This window comes from Glycine max, chromosome 15 (genome assembly GCF_000004515.6).
Source record: "Glycine max cultivar Williams 82 chromosome 15, Glycine_max_v4.0, whole genome shotgun sequence".
NCBI lineage: Eukaryota > Viridiplantae > Streptophyta > Magnoliopsida > Fabales > Fabaceae > Glycine > Glycine max.
In genome coordinates, this window is record NC_038251.2 from 50,738,649 (window position 1) to 50,757,200 (window position 18,552).

An 18,552-nucleotide genomic window follows, 5' to 3' on the forward strand; every position below is an offset into this window, starting at 1 on the left:
TCCACAGTACCATCAGGTTTTAGTTTCTTTTTCAAGATCCATTTACAACCAATTGGTTTGCAACCAGGAGGCAAGTCTACTAAATGTCAGGTCTTATTAGATTCTAAAGAATCCATCTCATCATTAATGGCTTCTTGCCCCAAGTCAACATCCAAAGAAGACAAAACTTCTTGGAGGTTTGATGGATCCTCCTCTAATGTATAGGCCATATAATCGGGCCCATAATCTTTAGCAATTCTTGCTCTCATACCTCTTCGATGCTCTATATCTGGTTCTAGTTGTGCAAGATTTTCACTACTAATAGCAGGAAGATGACTGGATGAAGTACCCCCACTATTCCTTAATTTAAAAGGAAATTTATTTTCATAAAAATCAACATCATTTGACTCTATGATCACTTTTGCGTTTAGGTCATAAAACCTATACGCTTTGCTATTAATAGCATAACTAATGAACACACATTCATAGGCTCTACTTGCAAGTTTAACCCTATTGGGGTCTGGGATCCTTACATAGGCCAGACATCCCCAAGTTCTCAAATAAGACAAATTTGGTTGTCTTTTCTTTAATATCTCATAGGGAGATATCTTGCTTTTTGATTTGGGGATTCTATTTAGCACATAACAAATAGTTAACAAAATTTCGCCCAACCAAATAGATGTTGCACTAGAACTCAACATAGTAGCTACAACTAATTCTGTAAAAGTTCAGTTCTTTCTTTCAGCTTTACCGTTCATTTCAGGTGAATATGGAGCAGTCGTCTCATGTATGATTCCATGCAAATTATAAAACTCATTAAACAAACTGGAATCATACTTTGTGGCTCTATCACTTCGAAGTTTCTTAATATTCTTATTGAATTGATTTTCAATTTCTGTTACATATAACTTAAACATGTCAAGCACTTCACTTTTATTTTTCATAAGATATACATATGTATAATCAGAGCAGTCATCAATAAAAGTGATAAAATATCATTTTCCATTTCTGGTTAATGTTCCATCAAATTCACATATATCAGAATGTATTATATCCAATGGCTCAGATTCTTTAACTACTGATTTATGTGATTTCTTAGTTATTTTAGATTGACTGCAAAAAAAACATTTTTCAAAGTGATTTGAAGATAGCTTTGGAATAAAACCTAAGTTACTCATGTTAGATATGCAACGACTATTTATATGACAAAGTCTAGAATGCCAGATATTAAAATCACACAACATGTAAGCAGAAGGAGAAACTTTATTAAAATCAAGATTCAATTTAAACATGCCATCAGTGGCGTACCATTTCCCTATAAATACCCCATTCTTGGTCAAAGTAAATAAATATGCACCTATGGTTTGAGTAAACCCAGCCTTGTTTACAAGAAAACCAGAAACCAGATTCATTCTCATCTCTGGAGTATGCATCACATCTTTGAGGATCAAAGTCTTTCCAGAGGTAAACTTCAGTTCAACATCTCCAGTTCCAGCAACAGTAGTGGTGTGGGAATCACCTAGCAGCACTTTCTTATTTTCAACATTCGTGTATGTTTTAAACATAGCACGATCATAGCAGACATGGCAGGAGGTGCCAGTGTCTACCCACCATCCATCTGATCCTCCAATCATATTGATCTCAGTTATCACAGCTATGTATGACTCTTGAGCAATTTTCTGTATCTCATGGGATTGAGACTCTACTGATTTATCATCAGTCATTTGATACTTGAGGTAGCAGCTAACAACATACTTTTTAGTCCCAGCTTCCTCAGTATCATACTTCTTTTCTAGAGCCAGCCAAACTAATTTGGCAGACTTATATGGGCTATAATAATCATAGAGATCATCAGCTAACCCATTCAGAATGAAATTCTTGCATAGGTAATCATTTTCATTCCAAAGAGCTAATTCCATAGTCATTTTATCCTTCACTTCCTTCTCAGCATCTTTAGGTATCACTGGAATATCAATGTTCAAAACATAGGCAACTTTCCTCATAGTTAAAGAAAACATCATCTTTTGTTTCCAACGTTTAAAATGATACCCTTCAAACTTAAAAGGTTTGTTGAGGTCATTGTTGTTCGAGCCAGTAATATCTACGATAGCCATAGCAGAACCGAAACCGTCTTAAAATTGTTGTAACAATAAGTTATGGCAAACCAAAAAAATTACTAGCTGAGTCGCGGACAATGTCGCTTTCTTTAATACATTTCGTGGTACTGCCAAAAATTGTGCAAGCAGACTATCAACCACAAAGTTCCCAGGATAAAACAGTCCAGATCACTGTATAAGATTCATACTGCACTGAGGAAACCTTTCTAGAATTACACCCTCTTGTATGACTTGAAAAGTCACTTTAAAGCCACCCAAAAATATGACTTGAAAAGTCACTCTAATAGCCAACCGAAAATATGATTAGAAAAGTCACTCTAATAGCCAACCGAAAAATATGACTTGAAAAGTCATTATTATAGCCAACCGAAAATATGACTTAAAAAGTCACTCTTATAGCCAACCGAAAAATATGACTTGAAAAGTCACTCTTATAGCCAACCGAAAATATGACTTAAAAAGTCACTATTATAGCCAACCGAAATATTAGAGCGACAGAAAGAAAGAGGAAGAAGTTTGTCGGAAATGCATCGACTGAAATATGAGAGGGAGAAAGAAAAGTTGAGGAAATGCTTCTCAACTGGAATAAGAAAAAATGAAGAAAGAAGCTCTCTCTATATAGGGAGTCAAACACTATTCAAATGTTTATCGTAAGCGATGTGAGACTTAAAGTTTTTTTTTTTCAAACTTTCATCCATATTCTCCTTTGTTCTAACAAAATGTTATTTGGGTTATATTCAGCAACACTAACAAAAAAGAAAAGATGATTGAAAGCTGAAAAATTAGTTTATTAAATTATAAGTGTTCAATAAAATTAGTTGTTAAAGTAATTAAAAAGTGTAAAATGACATAAAAATAATAAAATCATGATTTATATAAAAATGGTAACTAAGAAATTGGATAAATATATTGAGGATAAAAATAGAAAAAAAAATATAAAAGGGTAAAAACTAACATTTTTAAAAATGCTACTTCAAGTTGCATTTTAAAAAAATGCTAGAAGCTACTAAAGAAACTTATTTAGCGAACAGTCAAACAAGTCTTTCAGCAATTAAAAAATGCTACATGTTAACTGAACTAGTTTCTAGTCAAAAAACTTGTTTGACGGTTAGGTAAACAAGTTTTTTAATAGTTTCTAGTGTTTTTTAAAATGTTACTTTACTTAAAAGGAGAATTTTTTAAAAGTAGCATTTCAAAAGCTTTTTATATTTTCTTCGATTTATATAATCAATATATTTATTCATTTTCCTAGTAACCATTTTTAAATAAATAATTATTTTATTATTTTTCTATCATTTTATACTTTTTAATTACTTCAACAATCAGTTTTACCGAATACTTGCAATTTAGTAAGCTAATTTTCCAAATTTCATCCACCAATTAGCTTTCCAATTTTCAACTAGTTTTGCCAAAAATAGTCTTGAGTTACCAGCTAGTTTTCTAACTTTCAGCTACCTTTTTAGCTAATCTTGTCAAACAGATTTTGCTCAACAAGACATTTCAACTAACTTCTAGCTTTTTTCACTGGCTGAAAAACATGTTTGATGGTTTGATAAACAAATATTTCTAATAGTTTTTAGATTTTTTTAAATGTTAGCTTCTAAATTTTTATATTTTCTTTCATTTTTATCATCAATATATTTATTCAATATTCTAGTTATCCTTTTTAAATAAATTATGATTTTATTATTTTATATCATTTTATATTTTTCAATTACTTCAACCGTTAATTTTATCAAACATTTATAATTTAATAAGTTAGTTTTTCAAATTTCAGTCATCAATTTTTCACTATCACTTAACTTTCCAGTTTTTAATTAACATTTTAATTTGTTTTGCCAGATATAGACTTAATAAAAAAATTTAATCTAAGATAATTTGTCTCTAATTTGTTAAATAAAATTAACCATAAAAGATAAAATAAGAGAAAATACATTATTTTATAAAAAAACAGAGATGATATATATAATTGCATAGTTTTTAATTTATAATCTAAATTTGCCAATTATGCTTTTCGAAGTCAACAGCGTAAAGCGTTTGGTCAAATGGTACTTTCTTCGTTCTGAAATTAAGCACTCTAGTCAAAGACTCCGGCTACTGCTGCTACGTATAAAAAAACAAAATTTGTTGATTTACATATCTTTATTTTTTTTTTATTATTAGTGTTTAAGAGTTATATTATTCATATATTTTAAGATCTTATTTAATTATAATTTATCAACATATTCTACTAAAAAAATAAGTATGTGTATATTAACAAATTTTATCGGCATTTGTCATATATAATGGGTATATTTGTTATGGAAAATATTTATTTAAATTTTGTAAAATTATTATAAATAATAAATTTATTATTATTTATATAATTATATATTCAATATTCAAAGTCAAAAGAAATCTAATGTAGTTAGTTAAAAAAGGAATGTGAATTTTATAAATTCCTGACACATTGTCAATTTTTACGAATTAAAAAAAAATCAATATCACTTATTAAAATGAAATAATTCATTTCTACAACAATTGAGTAATGGCCGTGTACTTCGAGTATTTAAAGAGTACCGTATTATACATTTGTTTTCCTTTACGATGATTTAAAGTATAATTTAAAAATCCTAATCCATACACTCCGATCATTACCCCTTTTCTCTTTTATTTACTGCTAAAGGATATTATGCATTTGTTTTCCTTTACGATTTATTAAAGTATAATATAAAATATCTTCATCTGACCCAATTAAAGCAGAGAATCCACTCACCTATATTATTATTTCGACGTGGCTCTTTAAGCTCAATACCTTGGAAATATATAATTCAATTTGCATTGCTATATATTTCCCAAAGTCATAATAAAATGGAGTATTAGTTATTTCTCAAACTAATTAATTAATTTTAGACAAATTAAATCTCAATTTAGTAATCCACAAATTTTTTTTAGGAGTAGTAATTCAAAGCCATATAAGCATTTATATTAGTTTTACAAATTTATTATTATTAATTAGATAATATTTTGAAGATTTTATCGTTTACCAAATTAGTCTTTCAAAAATCTAATATATAAAAAATTGATGGAAAAAAATTAATTGTCTAATTTAGTAACATATTAAATACTTAAAAGAAAATTCTAAAATTTCATCATGTCATTGGTCTTCATGGAGTATTAAAGTGATAACTAATTTGATGATAAAAAAATTTAAAGACTAAATTAATGATGACAAAAGAATGTTTATAAGAGAATCCCATTGTTTAATGGGTTGCTTATCAAAACAAATTATTCTAGAGTCTCACGTCTGAATTGTTTAAAATTGGAGAAAATTACTTATATAAGTAATTATTGTTTATGAATTACTTAATTTGTATTAAATATAGGAGAGAGAGAAAAAATATTTATGAGTTAAATAACTTGTTAATAGAAACTCTCATTGGAGAAAAAAAGTTATATTCTACAAGACATTTCAACTAGTTTTTAGCTTTTTTACCAATTGAAAAACTTGTTTAACCGTTGGATAAATAAGTTTCTTTAATAGTTTCTAGCATGTTTTGAAATTCTACTTGAAGTAACATTTTTCAAAACATTGGTTTCTAGCTTTTAGCTTCTGTCTTCTTATATATTTTTTTATTTATATCATCAATATATTTATTCATTCCCTTTATTATCCTTTTTAAATAAATCATGATTTTATTCTTTTCTATCATTTTACACTTTTTAGTTAATTCAACAACCAACTTTACCAAATACTTATAATTTAATAAACTAGTTTTTCCGCTTAGCTACCATTTTTCAATTTTCAACTACTTGTTAGTTTTTCAGCTTTCAACTAGCCTTTTATCTTTTAGCTAGTTTTTCCAAACATAGTCAAATTTAAATTGAGTTACTTTTAAGATTGAAGTGGCATAAATTGGATTGCTTATATGAAGACCATTATTACATAAAAATAAGACTCGCAGGAGGATAAGTATATTCTACGCAATAGTAACATTGGACCTAAGTTCAAATATCGAACCCAGAGGACTAGTCGTATTCCCAAATAATCAATTTACTAAATAACTAGGCAATTTGAGTTTTATCAAATGCGGGAAGATTTTTTTTTTTTATCAATTTACTCTTTAACATAATGAAGAAAGTAAGCAAAAGAATTTAGTGAGGAAACAATTATAATGAAAAACCTAGAATTATGAATTCGCACATATCCATTTTCTCCAATTTAATTCCAATAAACTCCCAATTACATCAATTACCATTATTCCCCTAATTCAGTTACTAGCCTTTGATCTAGGTCTAATAGCACTCCTTAGCCTAAATCCATATTCAATTGATCATAGATATATTGATTTAGGTTAAGGGATGAAGTTCACAATTAACAAGGATGATCAACAACTAAGTTAATCCACTAGAAATTGCCCAACTAGTTTTGTCATGCAAATTGATACAAAATAATCTCTTTCTAGGTCAACTAATCACATACAAATGATTACTACTATGTAATCAATTAAGTTTTAGACTGATGAGATCCAAATATAAAATAAAGAATAAGAAAAGAGATTTAATTGAATAACATTGAGGTCTTTATTGAAATCAAAGAGGCTTTTTAGACAATTAGATTAAACAATTAGAAAAAAAATATTGAGACAATTATGATTTCCATTGAGTTTCTCTTACTTGATCAAACAACCAAAAATTCAGTTATTTCAACTACATTAAATGATCTTTCAAATTGGTCAAGACTATCTAGTTTATGGTACATGAGTATAACAACATCATAATCCTAGACCAAAAAGGTCTAGCCACTTATGGTCATGATAAAGCTAGAAATCTTATGAGAGAACATGAAAACAACAAAAGAGGAAGAAACTTTACAAGAAATGACCCTGTTGTGATCTCCACACTCCTCCATAGCCACAAATGCTATCATAGTGCTTGGAAAACTCAAAAAACATGCTCAAAGAAAAAAAGATAAGGTTTTTTCTTCAAAACTCGCTATTTAATAGCCCAACTTAAGTGACTGACGATGTTGATTAACCACGGTCGTGGATACTGATTGCTTCACAAATTGATTGATGATAAAAAAGGACGGTCGTGGAATCATATACATGACGGTGACGAAAAATTTGGCACTAATCTTTAAAAACTCAATTTTCTCCTGGTGGTCATGGTTAATTTGTATAGCCATGGATTTTGTATCCATGGTTGTGCTTTTTCACACAATGTCAAAAACTCTTTTCAAATTGCAGAAACCTGTCCCTTTTTCAATTAGGTTCACTTGAGCGCCTGTCTAATATAAACTAACATTATTCCATGAGTTTTGTCAATCAAAATATGCCAAAATGAATGAATATGAAATGAAAACTCATATATAGGAAACACTATAAAATTTAGGTATATAAACCATTGGAGATGCTATAAGGTGGTGGTCAAATTTTTTAAAATTACTAATATTATGATAATTATTTTGGATGATTAAATTGAAAATTTTCTCTTTATTTTATTGTTGTGGAATATTGTTTGTATTTTCTCTAGAACGACCCTCTGTCGTTACATGGAACTAGGGTCTAACTTAAGTGAAAAAACTTTATTTTATTCATTTAAAACTCTTCAATTAATTAATTTATGAAATTATTTATAAACTTTTCGCATCTCAAAGGCAAAAGGCTTAAACACAGATCACGAAAATAAAACATAACATGATATATGTACAACATCATAGTAACTCAAATCTCCTTAGAGCACACATATAAACACAAACCACACTATAAGGATAAATTGCATAAACTCCGAGCCAATCAACATCATACATAACTTTAAAGAGGAAACAAAAAAGGATAATACACCCTCTGATAACTGCTATAGATAAGTATATTTTGGGATTAAATTATGTAGAAATTGTTCATTTTTCTCTTTTATTCCTTTCTTTTTGTGTGAATAATTGGAATTTTAACATCATTTAAGTTTGTGTGCAAGAAAAACTAAAAGTTTGTGAATTTATAGTGCTTGGTGAATAATTGGTGCAGAAAAACAAAATAAAGCCCAAAAAAGCAAAATTGAAGATCTAAAGCTTCTTGCTCAACGTGTCTCAGGCACTCAGCGCAATGCAGTCGCTTAGCAGGCAAAGCACACTTAGTGCCAGGAAGTATGGAGAAATTTGGAACACGAAGGCGCGCGTAGTGCAAGTTACGCACTAAGCACAAGTTTATTGTCATACTCGCTAAGCGTGACAATCGTGCTTAGCGCGAAGGTTGCATGAAAACCAAGCTGACTGCACCTATAAAAGAAGAAGAGATAAGAAGGAAAAGAAACACAGAAAATTCAAGAGAATTGAATTCCTTACAGAAGGCAAAGGCTATAAGTAGGAGAAGCAATCATTAGGAGTCATTCCTTCCCTCCATTTCCTTTCTCAATTTTCCCATTTCTAAATATTATCTCCTTGCAATTGTAAAAATCTCCTATGATAACGAAAGGCTAAACTCTTTTTGTTGGAAGCTTAGTAGCCAGCTGCTTTTGATGTAATTTCTCTTCATATCTATTTATGAATATTACTTTTTCATTATCCTTTTTTGTGCTTAATTTTATTGCTTGTGGCTTGATCACCCATTTGCATGGTAAGTTGTAGGGGTAGCGTTGGGAAGAGTTATTCTCTAATAGAACTAGGAAAGAGTATCTGATTTAATTTAACATACTGTTTTAACTCTTAAAGGAATTTGGGAGAAAAAATAGATAAATTAGGTTCTTTCACTTGAAGGATCATGGTTAGAGTATATAAGTAGATGCAAGTTAAAATTAGAATAAAAATAAATAGAGGAAAATCATTAACATTACATCAAAAGTAACTTTGGTAGGCTAAGTCCCCAACATTCTCATTTGTTGAATTAACTTCTGCAATATTATTGGCTTCTCTCATCTTTTTGTTTTAATTAATTAGTTCCCTTTATTGTTTGTTTTTCCTTCTTGTTTATTTTAATTTAATTTATGCCAATTTATTCTACTATTTTCTTCACAACATTTTAAACCAATTTATTTATTGCTTGAAAAATTACATATTCACCTACCTAAGTACAAACAAAGTTGTTGTGGATTCGACACTCGAACTTTCATTTTAACTTTACTACTTGTGATAATTTGGTATACTTGCCAATAGTCCAACACCCTCACATCCAGGTACACATATCCATGAAGTCTCCAGGGACACAGGAGCATCTCCTATCCATCTGCTCCCCATATACATCAAATAAGGGATCATCATAGGCATGAACCAACATGCAACAACGCAAGGGTAAACTTACCAAAAGCAAGCATACTAAAATAGTATACAACTTAACAGTTAAAGCATAAACAAACATCATCATATACATTTAGAATGTAATATTCAAAAATCATACTTAAGGCATAAATATTAGAAATTCATATAATAGAGCATCTTACAATAATCCTCAATCCATCAACCATTACATAAAGATTCAATCGCCATAGACCATTATCATCAATCAATCATCATCATCACCATGTACAACAATCATAAACACCAACGACCGACCCTACTCCATGGAGATTTCACATTTTAAGTGATTAATCCAAGTACATCCCTTATCATAATCCCACCATGACTATTGGGGGAGACTTGAATTAACCCTATGGAAGAAGTGTGATTTTGTTGAAAATGCATGAGCATGGGTAATGGCTGACCTCAACAAGGTTTGCAAAGACCTTAACCTATCTAGGAGTTCGTCCACCCATCCATTCTATAGGCCTTTTCACCATTGGCCACCATCGATAACCTCTAGTACTAGGTTGAGGATCTTCTTAGCACTCTCAACTTATGTGCCTACTCAACCAACAACTAAACTTAGATTTCTTGAGGTTTTTGAGATCTCAAGGACCCAAGTTTCACCTTTAACAACAATTAATCTCATATGCACTGAAAGGGTCACTAATCTCCCTGGGAAGTAGTTCTCAACACCTCGACATGTCATTCAAAGTCAAAATGTAAGGGTGGTACTCAGGAAGATATCCCATTAGATAAGACCCTCAAGTCGCTTTAGTGAGGAGGAGTTCTGATATGTAACTCACTTTCCCAAGTATACTATTTTCCAACACCAAAAAGAATCTTCCCAAAGGATATAGTTAACTCTTTTTCACACATATGGATGGTTCTCAAAATAAGCTAATCATCCACAACAATCATACGTCATCACAAATTCATTCTCAAAATCAACACCATAAAATGTTATAATATTATAGATTCACCATCCATATCATGAACCCAACTATAGTTCAATAAGCATAACAAGACATTCCAACATCTTGAATTCTAGCAAACAACTTACCAAAAACTCACATGAATGTGAATCACATGATCTGAATATAAAGTCAACTGTAATCATAAAGTAACATCATCTCAACCACATCTCATATCATCATTAAGAAATCAACCAACACAATTCAAATCCCTCATTGATACAAAATTAAGGATATTTCATATTACAATAATTAAGACATATGCATATATCACCACTTCAATAATGCAATCACATCAACATAATATAAACACCTTAAGAATAACATAATCATTGTATGATTAAGCATACAACATTTTCATAAACATTTTAAAGTCATTTGAAACATAAAAAAAGGAAGAGTTTGTAGAGAACTTTCAAAATAACAAGATTCTAACCCAGCTAGTCGAACAATCCCTCGCTGGGCCTAAAGGTCCCTGGAGTTGAATGGTCCATTTTGTCACATTGTGGCTTAGTCAAAAACAATTATGGCTAGGCCGGAATCCCTTGGAGAGAAATCTCCTTTTTGTCACACTCACGCCCAACTGAACCAAACTTTGGCAGGGCCGAAATGAATAAGGGTTGTGAACTTGCAAGTTCCATTACCATTAATTGCATACTCACTCATCCTAACATTGTGAAAAGACTTTGTTGATGGATTGACAAGTGCACCAATGCATTCCAAGTAGTAAAGTTAAAACGGAAGTTCGAGTGTCGAATCCACAGGGACTTTGTTTGTACTTAGGTAGATGAATATTTTATTAATAAAAGAAGTTAAAGAAAATTGTTTTAAAAGGTTATGAGAAAAATAGAAATTTAAATTGACAGAAATTTAAATCAAACAAGAGGGGAATTTAAACTAGAATTTAAATTGATTAATTAAAGATAGAAGAGATGAGAAAATCCAATATTCTTGTAGAAGAAAATTTAGAAGATGAGAATGTTGGGAACTTAGCCTACCAGAGCTATTGTTTGATGTAATGTTAATGATTTTTTTTCTATTTATAATTATTCCAATTTACACCTGTAACTACTACTATACTCTAACTTTGGTCCTCCACGTGAAAGAGCCTAATTTATCTATTTTATCTCCCAAATCCCTTTGCAAAGTTAAAATAGTAAATTGTATTAAGAATAAAGATGCATAACAGGCTAAACAAATATCAACATATCCCTAGTGATGACTTTATTTAAATACTCTTTCCCTATTCTAGTAGAACATAACGTTTCCCAACGCTACCCCTAAAACTTATCATGCAAATGGGTGATCAAGCCATAAGCAATAATATTAAGCACAAGAAAGGATAATGCAAATGTAATATTATTAAATAGATAGGAAGATAAATTACATCAAGAGTAGTTGGCTGTCAAGTTCTCAACAAAGGGGGTTTACCCTCTCATTGTCATGGAGGATTTACAATTGCAAGATGGAAATATTTAGTAAAGGGGAAGAATATAAGAAAGGGAATGGAGGGAAGGAATGACTCCCAATACTTGTTTCTCCTTCTTCTAGCATTTTCCTTCTATAAGAAATTATAATCTCTTGGAATTTCTGTGTGCTTTTTTCCTTCTCCCCTCTTCTTCTTTTATAGGTGCAAATTAGTGGGCTTCTAAATTAGTTTGCTTTCCTTAATTAGCCTGCTTTCCTTAATTAGTGCTACTTTCCTTAATTAGTCTCCTTTCCTTAATTGGTCTCTTTTTCTCAATTAGCCTTATTTCCTTAATTAGCCATACTTTCCTTAATTATCCTTACTTTCTTGGGTTTTATATTACTTACTAAGCATCATAAATTCTTTACTTTTAATATTCTCTGCACAAAAACTTAAATGATGTTAATTTAACAATTATTTGCTCAAAAAAGAAGAATTAAGAGAGAAAATTACAAATTCCTATATAATTTAACCTCAAAATATATTCATAATTAGCATTTATCAGACTCACCCAAGCTCATAAATATCAATAAACATGAAAAACATTATCATTCCAAGCATTAAACATATAACCAAAGCATATATCAAACCAATTTAAAGCTTCCCTTACCTATGGATCTTCAAGTGTAGGTTCTTGAGAAGAGGAGAGAAAGAGGAAACCTCAAATTCAGCAACACCACCTCACCATACCCACAAAAACATGATCAAAACCAACACAAATAAGGATTTACAAATATACTTGTTGTGGGTCAACACAAGGAAAAGAGAAAGAGGAGAGAAACAGAGTTCACCATCTAAGAATGGAGTCAAAAGCTTAAGGAAGAGGGAAGAACACTTGTCTTGACTAGAGACCAAGTCTCATTCTTAATTAAGAGAGCTCATTGTGGGTGGAGGAGAACATGAGAGAATTGAGGGTTTTGAAAGAAGAGGATAAAGAGGGCTCTAGGTTTCATGAGAGCAAAGATGAGAATGACTCTCTTCATACAAGAGATGCTCTTAAAAGGAAAAGAAAAAGGAAATGAGTTCTCATCAAAGCCTGACCCAAACCAAAACCCCACACAACTACACTCATCTATCATAATAACATAGAATATCACCCAATAAATTTATATTTTCAACAACATACAATAATTTAATTATTTTTACAATTTAATTAAAAACGCCTAATCACATAATTAAAAAAAATATAGTGTTAGATTCTCCGTCAATTATATTATGACTTTAGTTTGCATTTAGTATGTGGAATATTTTTTATATGGGTGGAATGATTTTTCTCAAACATTTCCAAATGTGTTTATTGGTTAAAATTATATTTTAGGGTAATAATTATTTACACTCTTAACTAATATATATATATATATATATATATATATATATATATATATATATATATATATATATATATATATATATATATATATATTCCTACTTCACTTATATTTGTCTCACTACTACATAATAGCAATTCTACATCGGTTATATAGCACATATGACGTCGATTGTTAACCGTCATCGTAGTGGACATTGTAGAATGTCAATCATCTACGATGATGGTTCATAACCCATCTTAGAATGTGACACATTCTAAGACAGTTTTTGCAACGCGACTGTAAGACAGTCTGTCAATGCGATCGTCTTAGAATGTGCCACATTCTAAGACGGGTTTCGAAATGCGACCGTCTTAGAATGTGTCACATTCTAAGACAGATTTGTAGATAGACCTGTCTTAGAATGTGCCACATCCTAAGACAGGTTTCGTTAGAATCGTCATAGAATTTTTTTTTAAAAAATCAGGTAATTTGTTTTCACAACCACCTATATATTTTATCAGTTTCAGACTACAACCTGACAAAAATTAAATAAACACATTACATACACCACAACTTCACAATAGTGAATTTACCAATACATGTAATGAAAAGAAAATCATGTTAGGTAGCTAGTAGTCTTCAAATTCTTATGTCCATGTGGCTTTTAATGTTGTAGTACCCATGGTCAAATTATCAAAAACATAATGTCTTCAAATTCTTATGTCCATGTGGCTTTTAATTGGTTATACAAAAAGAGTGGCAAATCCTCATGCTTTTCTAGTATGTGTTTATCATCTAATTGGCAGGTATCTTCAGTTTTAGAATCTATGCATTGGATACAAATAAAAGTTGTTAATGTTATGGATTCATGGTTTGATAATACTATTACCCTCTATTTTATGAAAATTCAATTTGAATAAAAATCGAGGATAAAGTCACTACAACTTTTCCAATTAGATAGGTTATTTTACAACAGGTTACATACTATAATGCATGTTGGGTCATCCAATTGATAGGTAACCATTTTATCACTTATAAATGACCATTATCTTACATTTGCCTCATGTGATATATGGATGGTACCAAAATTCAAAAGTGGAAAAAACCAATAGTTTAAATTAATGTGGCCAATTCATTTTTTTTGCCTTACTTGTATTTGATATGGAAAACTATTAGCAACCAAGACTTTGATGGTCTTATTTTATGGCTTGTTGCAGCTGCAAAGCTTGGAATCACATCACCACCAGCTTATCTGTCAGTGTCTCAGAACGTTGATACCTTACTCAAAGCTGTAAACTATGCATTTGGTGGGGTAGGAATTGTCAATGATACTGGACTTTACTTTGTAAGCAGAACATCTTCAAACCCTCCGGACTCTCTATTTACAAGTTAGAATTTAAGTAGCCTCTCAACTAACTTAAGTTCTATCTTTTGAATATTTTAGATTCAAAGATTATCTTTTGACGATCAAATAAACAATTTCAAGAAAACCAAAGAAGTAATTTTGGCAGGCATAGGAGAGGCAGCTGCCAATAAGCATTGCAATGAAGCCACGTATTTCATTGGGATTGGTAATACTTCACACTCACAAAAGTATTCTATTTTGTGAGAAATAAATGGCCTAACAGATTTTAGCTGGCACTAATGCTCTGGCTTATAGATAAAGACAATAATTTAATACATTCTCCATTGCTTCTTGTGATGCAAGTACTATTGATTGAAGGAAGAGCTAGTTCAAACCACAAGTTGAACATTGTGGAAAACAAATTTGGTTGCTATCAGTTTGCTTTCAATGGTTTGCGAGATGGAGAGTGATTGTATTGAGGACATGGACATTGAAGTCCTCTCTTCAATGTGGCCTGAAGATGTTGGCACTGATATTGGAAAATAGTTCAATATAGAAAAGCCTGGAATAGACCAATATATTTTGGAGGAAGTCACAATCATAGAAGAGCCAACTAACGCAGATTTCCAGTGTCTCATGGAGCTTACAAATTACACAGATAAAGGGTTTTCTCAGCTGACATACAAACATGATATGCTTTCATGTAAAAGTTTAAATTCTGAGGATCTTTAGTGTTCATGATATGGTATTAGACACATGTGACACAAATGTAACAAAAATCACTAAGTTGTTTTTACCTAAACAAGTTAGGGTGTGAATCAACTCAGATCGGATTCATTGAACATGAATCCTTTGTGCAGGTAGGATTTCTATGGAAACGCCATAAAACAAACACAATAATAAGTTTTAGGAGTAATTGATTCAAGAAATGGTATTACAGACTTGTTGTATTCGAAGTATTGATAGTGGTGGTCCAAACTCTCTAGGACTAACAGGCCTAAAATGATAAATGAATTTGCCTTTTATTGTGAGGGTAGTACGTAATCCGAACTCCTTGAACCTATTCTACATGAGTGGAGGTCAGTGTATATGCAAAGACACACTTTGATGCCAAGTTAGTCAAGAAGTTTACACAAAGACTAATAGAAATAAATGCGCGTAATGTGAGACACAAGTGCCCATAGTACTATTTAAAGGAGTAAGTATGGACTGCATTTCTACGCTAGAGGCCCATGATTCGAAGAGAGAAATTATACGTCGTTCTTAATAGTTTGCATGATAAACATTTTAGAGGAGCGGGACTTGGATTCGGGTTGGGTCCTAGCTAGGCTTCACCCATAACAAAACTCATTCAAGATGGACTACACATAAAATCATTTTTGGATTTTAACTAGAACGATTTAAACCTTGGAAATAGTTGGCTCTTCACATGGCATGACTGTGTTTCTTTTCTATACATGACAATAAAAAGTTTCGGAATTGCACCAATTATCTAATAGAAGTTAAAATATGTTACATGTTAAATCACTCATACATTTTTATTTATCAATTAACCTAATAGCCACATCCCTGGATATGTTAAACCACTCCCAGGTGGGACCTGTACTTTGATCATGCAGTTCATCTGAAGGCTTTTAATGAATCTAGTTAATTTTGAGCCTTTACCATAATATTTAATTTTCATTGGACACCTTTTTACTGTGTTCCTATGCTCGTGGCTACCTAATATTAGAAACAATTTTCTGATTGTGATTCATTTATATGATAATTTATTTCTTAGGTTTTTAAACCTGTTAATTTAATCAACAAGCTGAAAACTCAATTGTAAGCCTAAATTTGTAGAGGATTGTTAATTAGAACAAAATTAATTGTATTGAGCTAGACTTGTACCCTAATTATATGATACTAATAACTAATTTAGATAATTAGTAGTAATAATTAGTAACTACATAATATTGTTGATATCTTAAATGAATTTGGTGTTAGTGTGTCAACCTTTTCTTCATAGTCATGAACTTGTATAAATATTGTTTAAATAAAATTTTGTTTATTACAACTGGCAGACTAAGATCTTTGGGAAGCAAAGCTTAAAATCAAGAGGGATATAAACTTCCATTTATAATCCAAATTTTTTACTTCACTACTATGCCAAAATGAGACACTCTATTTGTTCACTTAGACACATAAGATTATAAGATTGAAGTTTTCTCATCTTTGTCATAGCTCCACGATCACTACCTATATTAAGAAATTCTAGAGCTTCCTTCCATGTTTGAACACATTATAGTAAAAGCCTACACTAATGACTATACTCTCAATATCGTTTTGAATATATAATGAAAGGAGATAACTGGGAAGAAAAGCCTATAATGAAAATACCAAACCCTTAAGTCACCAAAAGTAAAAAAAAAAGAAAAAAAGAACCAAAGCTACATTGGGAAGGAACAACCAACTTCAATAGAACAAGTACAACAAAAAGTAAATTTGGATATGATGTTGTTTTTAATTTTTTTACTTCTGTTGTTGGTAAATTCTCTCTCTGTGGTTTTCTCTTGGCCTACAATTTAGAATATTTAAGCATTCCAAATCAGGCTTGCATATATTAACGTGAGCAGACAACTGAATGTGTTGGTGAGAACATAGTAATGAATAATGTACAATAGTGGTGCCATAGCGACGTCATGGACCAGCCCTCGACTGCAACAACTTCCAAATAGTGGAGGGGATTTCAGTAAAGGTTGTTGTGGTGGCAATAATGGCAAAGTTTTACCATTTCTTGTGTTATGTTATTGGCACAAACATGACGTCTTTTAGACACTAGTCCAAAGTTTTACTGATTGTTTGTATTTGGTTAAAAACATAATGTTTCACTAACATGACTATTTTTAGCTTTGGGAAAAATTGCTTCATAAACCATGTTTTATTAGTCAATTGCTAACCAGTGAGGTCCCTATTCACGCAACATGCAATTCTTTCTCTACTGTTTCAACTCAAACCTACTAATACCCACTGCTGACTGGATTTGCTTCCTAAACAAGCCTTGCATTTTTTGTCAAAGCCTGGGCATACCCACTGCCTGAACTTCTACAAATTACAACAACATATGGACCCATCATTGTAACAAAGAGAGCAAAATAGTTGCATAATTAATTATTCAACTCTACCAAAAATCAGTTGCCCAAATAACAAATTAATTAAAGACAAATTAGTTGCCCAACAAAATAGATGAACGATTTCGAGCGAAGAAGCTAACAGGTCATCTTTGGGTGAGCGAGGTGCGCGTGAGGTTGAGCAAGGTGTGCGCGAGATAGCCAGCTAAGGATAATATTTTAGAAATTTTGGGTACAAAATCGACGATGGTCCTTTAGATAAAATCGTCGTCGTCTACATTTCACCTAATTACACAAATGCCACCATCCTATATTCTAAGACGGTTCAACAAAACCGTCTTAGAATGTAAGTCGTGAAAACAAAAATAATTCTCCCTAATTACAAAAATGTCAACGCGTCACATTCTAAGTAGGGGTGGGTAAGCAGGTTGGCTTGCCCCGTGTACGGCCCACCCGTAAGCTCACATTGGCAGCGGACCAAGCCAGTCCGTCTTACACTTTTACACGGATTTAAAATATTGGTTCACCCTTGCCCTGCGGACCCTGCGAGCCAAATGGGCTGGTCCGCGGGCCTATTTTTTCTTTAAAAAATGTAATTTTAAAATAAATAAATATTTTTCTCTTAAAAAAATAGTCAATTACACTCAATTATATATATATATTAAAAAGTCTTAATAAAATCTCTAACAAATACTTAATTACAAAAGTTTTAACACAACCAAATAAATTTTCAACATAAATGTAAAGAAATTTTGGAAAGAGCTTTTAAAATTAATTAGGTTTGGGTTGGGCTTAACTATGGTTGTGGGCCAACTCGCGGGCCAAACCCGCATAGCCCGCAGATTATGCGGGACGGGCCTACAATCCTATATAGCCATGGATTTTTTTTTAAAAATTGATCCATATCCCGCGTGAACTGTGGACCCTGTGGGCCGGTCCATGGATCTGAGTCCGTTTACCCATCCCTAATTCTAAGACGGTTCTGCATAACCGTCTT